Below are 10,022 nucleotides of genomic sequence, written 5' to 3'. Positions count from 1 at the left end.
AGATGCTAAACTCAAGGGGATTCAGGTCAAGGCTATGCAGTGGCCAGAAGCCCTTCGACAAGAAATTCATTTTTTTGCCGTATGTGCCGGTGAGTCGTCATGTTGAAAGCAATAATCAGTTTTCTTTTATTGCTTTGTAATCTTGTAAACATACATAGGGAAGCACTTTTGTTTACAAAATCATCAAGTAATCCCTGCAAATCAGTCTGCATCTAACCAAAATCCTCCAGAGATGTTCGTAAGGAAACTTGCGAAAGGAAAGAGTTTCTGAAACAACTATTGGAAGCAAGTAAGGTCCAGTACACCAGTATGGACTTGGAAATAGAGACTGATAATAAAGGGCTTTTGTAAATTTGTAGCGGGATCACTGAGTACCAACAAGAGTCTTTGACCAAGAGGCAAAACACACAGATTCACGTTTACAAATTTGAAAAAGGATTCCAGTGTGAGGAAGCAAATGAGCTTTTGCTTTTGGAGCGCAAATGCAAAATATTGTAAAAATAACTTTCTTTGACGGAAAGAGAATTGTATCCGTACAAAATCAAGTGCAAGTTACTAAACTCAAAGAAGTTTAAACAAAATTTAATATGGACCACCCTAGAAAAGAGCTACTCCAAAATAGAAGAAATAAGAACGACGTCATTAAATTTTCCTTCATCTTTTTTAATAAAAAAACACATGTGTAGAATTTCCTTGCTGACTCACCTTTATATATAGTCTACCTTGAGTTATATCCAGACAAAATAGTCCATTGGATTCAGATTAGGGAGTGAGGAGGCCAAACGTAATTATTGAGACTTCAACATTGATAAGATCCAGATCATTGTTCACTAAAATCAACACAACAACGCACCTACGTTCTGCCTCTGAAAATGTAATTGGGTTGAAAGCTTCTGTTGTTGACTCCATGGCGGTGTTTTGCCAACTAAGTGAAACGTTTATATATATATTTTAGCACAAATAAATATTCAAAATTCATATATGTCAGAAAAATCCAGAAATCTGAAGCATCAGATTTTTATTTGTTCGAATGCATGAAGTAGTTCTTATAATTACAATCTGAAGAGTTCATTTTTGAAATTACTCATACTCAAATGGAGTCCCTCTGTCCAGTAGCCCCAGAACTGGTTGATATAGTTTTAAATAGTAAACACCAAATATTGTTGACACCATAATGAAATAACTTTTTATTGTTATTGCTTTCTAAAAAGTGAGAGTCAATGCCCCCCACGATATACCTAAAAACAATTTGACAATAATACTATTGAATTAGGAAGAAACATCCCATGAAATACCCCATTTAATATCCTGTAATACTCACCAGCCCACAAGTTGTACAGGTAAACTGCTGGTCCTGAAGGTATGTCAAATTCTAACGCTGTCGCTTCTTTGACCCTCAAGTACCCCTTATAATATCCCAAATACATTCTGGCCCACGGATTGTCCAGATGAACTGCCTGTCTTTGATGCCAAATCCCTTTTATATCTTCATCCTTGGAACCATTTCCACCTAATTAACTCTAATGCTGATAATGTAATCGGCCCTCAGGGAATCAATGGAGTAAAATGTGCACATTGTGTCTGAGAATAATCCCTTCATTTATTACCTTTTGTTTCCTTAATAAATATATCTAAATTGCATTAACGCCGGTAGAAATTACAATTTCAACTAATATAAAAACCCGTGGCTGAGCCTTATTTTGAGCAGGGTGCCTTGATGCTGGGGATTTTTTCTATAATTCAATAGTTTGATTGCCAGAATATAACATAATTGCAATGAAATTGCACACGATAATGTTAACTAGGATTAAAGTTATATTGCTTACAATGATGTTGCTTCACGATGATATTACCCCCAATTTTTTTTTGTCTCACAATGATAATAATGTACGCCACGAATTTAAATCGCAACCATATTAACCTATATTAGCCAATTGTCCCCAGTTCAACCATTGCCGGAAATTATTCACATTTTAACACGAATTGATAGAAAAGAAGCATATAAATGAACAGCTTACAACAAAATACAATGTAACCTTGTATGTTAGGGAGATAAGGCCGCCCCTAATGTGGCATATATGATTTTTATAGCTATTTCTGAACCTAATCACAGTTGCTTTATAATTAAAAAAATGATAAATACTTAGTTATTTAATATATTTTCAAATCATAAAAAAACTTACAAAAGGTTGCGTGGTATTATCGCAACTTTTATACTAAAATACCCAATAATTTATTGAAATTTTATATTTCATGAGTTATTCTAACGATTAATACTTAATTTGTCGTCAGTAGTATTTCTTAAAAATCGTATAATATATAATTGTAATAAGTTATTAATTATTTCACTTAGACTTTTAGTTAGTTATGTCTCGATTTTTTATACATTTAAATAAAAATATCTCTTAAAAAATGATTTGAAGAAACTTGTAAGTGAAATATTTATGTTTTTTACTTTTAAATAAGCAAATATTAGAACTATTTGACTCAGAAATAATACAAAAATAAAAGCATTAACAGGAAAGTGTTAATTTTCAGGTCTTTTGTTCTTTTTTCAACCATTTTCTTGAGTTTAAACTAAAGTACGAAAAAATTACGAAGGAACTTAACTCATCCATATAAATATGTACTGGTTAATTTTTTTAAAGATAACAAAATTTGAACTATAATGTTCATTAAGATTTTTTATTTTTAACAAAATTCTTTGGAATGATTTGTGTTTATTCAGTCTAATTGCAACTATGTGAATGTAATTATAGTTAATTTTCATTGTTATATTTGTTGAGTATAAATAAATTTAATTGATGTAAAAACTATCGTCACAATGTTTAAAGGATTTTTTTGGCAAAATGTCTTCAGGCCACAGGATTTTTTGCGGATTGTTCAAGAAGCATAGCAAATACACCTCCATGTTATCTCCACATCATCCCCAGATCATATATATATTTTTTATCAACTATAAATTTGTCTAATGTTACTCATTATTAATTTGATGTGCATGGATTTGTTGAACTCAAATTAAGTCTTGTAAACACATTCACATCAGAATTAAGAATGCTCCAAAAATCATGGATAATTACGTTTCAATTTTATATGATATTTATTGGAGGAATTATTTTGCATTATAATGAAAATTACTATATGTATATAGTAGTAAAACAAAAAACGGGAAATTAAAATGGTAAGCCTGGCAATTTGAAGATTTGAAAGCAGCCATGACGTTTTATAAGATTAGCTGAGAGCGGCTGTGTGATGAATGAAATACGCACACACATAGGTAGAAATTACTACGAATTTAATCCTCAATTCTACTCCAAGTCTAACAAAAAGCTACACTTATAACTTCCCATCAGGGTTATTTTACGTCCTTCATGAGAAGCCCCATACAATGTTAGAGAAAGTTAAAATGGTATCTCCTCAAGAAGAATAAAAACAAGGACTAGGGCTTTATAAAATAAAGTACACACTTTAGATTGCAATCTATATTTGAAACTAGTATGCAAGAATATACTTAAAATCTACAAATCTATAGGTGTGTATTGCGCTTGTAAATAAGATATGCAAATCAGTATAACTTTTTATTTCATTTTATCATAATTTTCTATGACGTTTTCTATGTTTTTCCCCACTTTTAATGTTCCAAAGCTGTAATAACGTGCTTCAAAACTGGATTGCCAAAACTAATTTAAGGTATTTTGACGTCACTGTTAATGTTTTAATTATCTTCTGATGAAGTTTCATGAGGCCGACATTAGCCGTCGAAATACTTTAATTTTCTATATTTCTTATACATTGAGCAGGGATGGGCAACGACCATGATAAGGAGGGCTAATATTTTTTAGTACTATCATCGGGGTTTCTCTCTTTGAGTTGTATGTACTGCACTGAGTGAGGTCAAGGGCCATGTGGAGCCCCAGTTTCTCATTCCTGACACAGATAATAGTTAGAGTGGTTAGGCAGAAGATACCCTCAGTCAGCTGTCGTAGTAGTAAAAATGATTTTTACGTGACGTCACAATTTTGATGTTGTCCCATTTGGGGTACAATTCTCAAAACACCAAGTTTATAAAATTGAAAATCTTTTTCATTAATATTAAGGAAATCGTAAACTATGTACTAGTTGTCAAAATAGGGTTAACAAAAAGAAGGAGTTAAATTTTATTATCTATAAAAAATGTATTCCTCTATTGCCTTGTTTTATTATTTATATAGACCTAAAATGTATAAAAATATTTTACTACATCCTTATACATTTATAAACACCTCCAACTTTTTTCTTTCTGCAACGAGTATGGGATCCTTACACCTTATATTATATCTAATTTAACAATTTTTTGGGATTTTCAATACATATTACTTTGATTTAATTCAAATATCAGTGTTTATTATTGGCATTGTTATGTACTGCAATGCAATGACTATTACACATGGGCTTAAACCAAAATGTAACCAGTACATTTGGGGGGGGACACTTATAAACCTACGTATTAGTATAAATACGTGCAAATATCACTAATTTTTTCTACAAATGAATATAATGAAATTTAAATTAGTTACAGGACAAATTGTCCATCTTTGGACCACAAGCTACGAACTTAAATTCACCATTTATCAAGAAATGATAAATAATACAATCAATTATCATTAAATAAATATATATTTCAAAACCAAATTATTATCATAGAGCTCATCTCTTCTCAAAATTAAACTTCTTTACTTTATCCAAAATTCTCCAACCCATGAATAATTTTTTTTGCAAAAAGCATTTATTTCTTCAAAATTAAACGGTGCTATGCTTTCACTATTCGGATCTTTTTTTTTTAGCCATGTATTTGAAAATTTAACGTTGAATAAATGTCACCAGCGCCTTGTTTGGAATTCAGGATAACCATTGTTTGCATAAAATTCAAGGCCATAAATGGTACTTTCATGGAACATGGCACCTGCTAGCTGGACGTTTGTTTTTTGAGTACTTTACAGGTTTTGTTTGCTAGATATTTTATTAATTTGTTACATAGATAAATTCAGCAATAATTTCTTCCCCATCAAACTTTTTCCCCAAGAAGGCGTTCTATTTGCATTGAATCAAATAACAGAAATAACTTTGTCACACTATCAATATATGGGTATCCAATGTGCTGTTGCATAGCCCTTGAGTGTAGAATTTTCTGTTTGCTGAATATCCATTCATCAGTGATGCAACTGGCTCAAAACCAACAGGTGTTATTGCTTCTACAACTTGGTAGAATGATTTTCCAAAAAATTATTTCCTAATTTTGTCAAAGGTACCATTCCTATAGTGTCTTCATATTTGTTAATTAAGCTCTTGACACAAAGCAATGTCTTGGTTAGTGTATCTCTTCCATGTTCCATACTTTAAAATTTCCCTCCTTTACATATACTCACAAACTGTTCTTTAAAATGAAAAATATAGCTTACAGCTTACCAGTAGGTATACTTTATCCATAATAATGGTCGCAACTCTTTCTCTATCGTTGAGATTCTTTAGTCTTTGTTCCGTTAGTGACTCTGAAGCAGGTTGAGAGCCTTGTTAGCCACTGAATAGTTGGTCATTTCAGTTTTCATTCGCTAAAAATAAGTTTGTACAAAGACGTCGATGGCCTTTTCCAAATAAGAACCATTGTTCAAAATTAAAATCGTTACTTTTTATTATTATATTCAATTATCAACTACATATTATTTCCGCGAGGAGCGCATTAAAAAAAAGAGAATTCAAAATACCACTGAGCACTGAGGAAGCAGTTTCTTTCCTATTATCCCCTCCGATGTACACTTTCCTTTCCAGTAAAAACTAGTTTAAGCCCATGTATATATTTTAGTTATTGATCAATGATACGTAAGTACTCAAATCGATGAAAGAGTTTTCTTATAATAGAAGACCAAATAGAATAGACAGGTTTGAATACATAGGTAGTTTCAGTGATCGATAAATAGTGATGTAAATTGTGAGTTTTTTTTGTTTTTTTTTTTTGCTGGCCCGTTTTTTGTGTAATTGGTCATCTGAAGTATGAATTTTCTTTTACTTAGCAGTTGTCAGTATATAATGATTCCATGCACGATCTAGAGCGACGGGTGAGTATTTAAACGGATAAATAATGAAGTAACAGATTTGGACGTTAAATGACATCTGAATTATACATCCATTAAATGAAACGGCATCCACAGAGTAAGGCACAAGAACCTTTTCTAAAGAGATGAGATCCCTGAACATTATGGATATACCAATTTCATAAACAGTTATGAATTATAAATGAAAATATGAGTAGACTCAAATCCATTAATCCGAATGTTCCGTGAAAAAGATCCATCCAAACCATGTTTGTGTTCTTAAAAGTAATTAATTTGATGACTAATGTTTATCACACGAACTGTTTTCACAAAAAAAGTGCAAAATTATTTTAGTTATTCCTCCTTCACCCCCTTGTATTAGTTTCAATCTAGGAGTTTCTCTCGCTTAGATATTATTTTTTTATGTAAAATGACTACCAGTAGTTGTTTTTTTAAAATAGGTAAGCATTGAGTTTATGAAGAATAATAATGATTGCTACTAATACTTTAATCCCTTCTATCAATAGTGTATCTATATTATTTGTTGTCATTAAAAATTACTTCATATAACGAAACAAAGGAACCATATAGGAATTGCAAGCCTGCTCACTTCATTTGAAAGGGAAGGGCTACAACCCTGTCCCCAGAATAGGTTTTGTTTGAACCTTAGAAATATGATGGCAATATTTTGTTTGTCTTCCAAAAAATCTTATATATACAAAAAGAAACCTATCTCCCCCCTCTGTTTTTGCTGCCTAGCAACAGTTTTTGTTTTCTTATAACTCTATCTACTATTAAAAATAAGAAGTGAAGGGAAGATTGTATTAGCCAGTTAATTTGTCTTGGATTGTTGCAATTCAAATGACACTTATTACAGCAATTCAAATGAACATTCTATTGAAGCATTGGATATTACTAAGGGTGATAATTTTGGTAAGAATAGAAAAGCGTGCGAGGAGAAGAGAAGAAATACTTATGGCATCATTGATTAAATAATATACATCTTCTTCTATCAATCATGAACGTTATCATTCCCGCCTTTATTATTCAATATTAATATAATAATATTAGATGGGGATAGTCGATAGAGAACTGAATAAAATGCAAAAAATAACGTCGCCATCTGTCTGGATATCTGAAAATGGAGGCCTAGGAATTTGGAAAATACTTACCGGATGAAAAACAGATGGTGTGTCGGATTTGTCGATATAAATGTGCCTTTAGTCCCCTGTCTAGAATTACACACCACTCAATATCCTCATCTCATAACAAGATTCATCTATAAAATCAAGTTAATGATGAATACATCAAGTCAGACTTTAACTTTGATATCACAAAGATGCTTATTACATGTAATATACCCTTATCCATTGCTAATCATCTACGTTCAAAAAATTTATGGAGAAATACACGGGCAAACCTATCCCTTCCGGAGGAACCATCATGAAATTAATGGAGGATATATTGCGGTTTTGGTTCGACTTTGTCGGTTCTGGTTCTAGCAGTTCAAGAACCAGAATATTATATATAATAATAATATTACTTATAATTATTTTTTACGGGGCATGCATCTTGAAATTGACATTGAAATCATAAACAATATTATGATCATGGTACCCATTTGCTAGTACATTCTTATAAGGAATGGGATCACTTAAAAAATACAAAATCGAATATAAATTGTTGGAGATCCATATTTTTTTATAAATTAAATTTTTTTATTTTTATAATATAAGCTTTAATATTCCTTATAATTATGAATGATGAATATTTATAAGGGTCTAAAGAAGAGTGTCCTTTTTCAGCCTAAAAATAGTCCCAATATACTATAATCCCAGATATTTCAGAATTCAGACAACTGAAAGAAAAACTGAGATCAGTGTGGATTCTTCAAGCACCAAGCACTAATCAAAATAAATACAGTGTACGTTCGATATAAATAATCTCTTTTTTATAACTAGAATCAAGTATAAAGCAATATTATAGGGTTTTAAATATAAGGAAAAATCTCTTGAATCTTTTTTAGGAGCTGCAAAAGTTCAAATACCCCTAGCCTTTTTCGGGTTTTGGATCTTTTCGGATAATACAAGTAAACTTATATCGTATATGGGTGATTCGGATCCTGATCCTAAACCCCTCCTATCTTTACGCCACACCATTCCTATATTATATTAGAAACATAAGAGGAAGAAGATGTGTTATGGGGCTGGCAAGGTTAATAGAAATACATGGTTATACCATAACGCATGTACCACATAAGTTTGACTTCCACCACACTTTTAATATTGACGTCATAGTAGATGAGTGGTTGTGTGTTTTGTCAAAATCTGGGTTTCCTGTCCAGTAGCGGGTACGATACATTAAATTGAAAATTCTAGCAATAGTGACGTCATAGACTATAAGTGGTTGCGTGGTTTTTTCTTCAAAATCTGCCTGTCTTGTCCAGCAGTCGGTACAATACATCAGTTTGAAAATTCTAGCAAGCCCGATTACATGACGGTATAAACTTATATTTCTATTAAGCTGGGGCTTTAAGTAAAGGACTCAAAGGTCCTTGAGTAATAAGTACTTAGTTTTGAGCCAGAAGACCACTCTATTAATTGGCGTAGGGAGCGGGGAGGGGAGAAAAGAAAGGAAAAATTGTAAATCTACATTTCATCATGAAATATCCATTATTGGCTGCGGGTGATCAGGCAACATGGCTGAGCTTTGCTATCTGGGCTGCAGATAATTTGGTTCGCTCAGTAGTCAACTTGTGCCTGTAGTGATTGTACGTCATTTTTAGTTTTCTTTTAATCTTACAGTCCCTTTTCATAATAACTATGTCGAGCAAAGAAATAAAATTGTCTGACGAATATGTACAATATGGATTCACCTGTATAAAGGAACGTGTGCGAGTCAGCGTGCTCAATACATTATTTGCACTGCCTATGAGCAATTCTAGTCTAGCATCGGCGCAACTCAAGGAAGACTTGATAAATCTGCATGGAGATGGGAAATACAAAAACACAACCCTTGCTGAGTTCAAGGAGAAGAAAGCCAGATTTGTTGAAGGCTTTGTACCCATCGACAAACCAATCAGTTCAAATGACACTATCAGAAGTAAAATAGACGACATGAGCAATTACATTTTTGCTCAATTAGTTGTAGATCTAATTTCAAGCCCTGCTAAATTCATCATCCAACACGATGATGTCACTGACATTTTTAATCTATGAAATAAGACGTGATAAAAGAAGATTTTTTACTTTGTAAGCCTCTTACAACAACAACTAAGGCAGTCAATGTAAAGAAACTCTTGTATGACTTCTTCAGAGACGACCATCTTTTATGGAATATGGTTTTTGCAGTTTCTACAAACGGAGCTCCAACCATACTTGGACGACACTTTGACTTTGGAGAAATAATAAAATATAATGCACCACATTTTATGGTGGACGAACTGTATTTTGCACAGGCAAGTGTCGGGAACAAAAATCTTGCCTCAAAAACTGGCATATGTATGAAAAATTATTAGTGGATACAGTGGTAGTCGCAGACAAAAATCGTGAAATAAAGACTGTTGTTCAAGCTCTCATGAATCCAAGTCCAGACGGAACAAATAGAAGGATAGCAAAGCATTCATCTACCAACTGCCTTAATTTTTTTTTACTTAGGACAATTACCTAAAAACAATATGCGAAACACTTAGAAATGGCAAAATCTAAAAAGTTTCACAGTAGTGCATCAATTATTAGGAGACGCTGTAGTATATTGGGGATCTTAGGCTTTAATGGGGATCCAAAAAGAGTATGGGAGAACCTTTTACTTCTTATGAACAAAAGTGGTTCCGATATCGAATGGTTACATCCTCACTCAACACTAATAAATCAGCAGTGCAGAGTAAATACTGCCCTTTCTGTCGCTTTAGGGTTAGAAAAAAAGGCAACCTCATTCGTAAGTATCTGGATGCAC

This window comes from Lepeophtheirus salmonis, chromosome 1 (assembly GCF_016086655.4).
Source record: "Lepeophtheirus salmonis chromosome 1, UVic_Lsal_1.4, whole genome shotgun sequence".
Lineage (NCBI taxonomy): Eukaryota > Metazoa > Arthropoda > Copepoda > Siphonostomatoida > Caligidae > Lepeophtheirus > Lepeophtheirus salmonis.
This window is presented reverse-complemented; position numbering follows the sequence as displayed.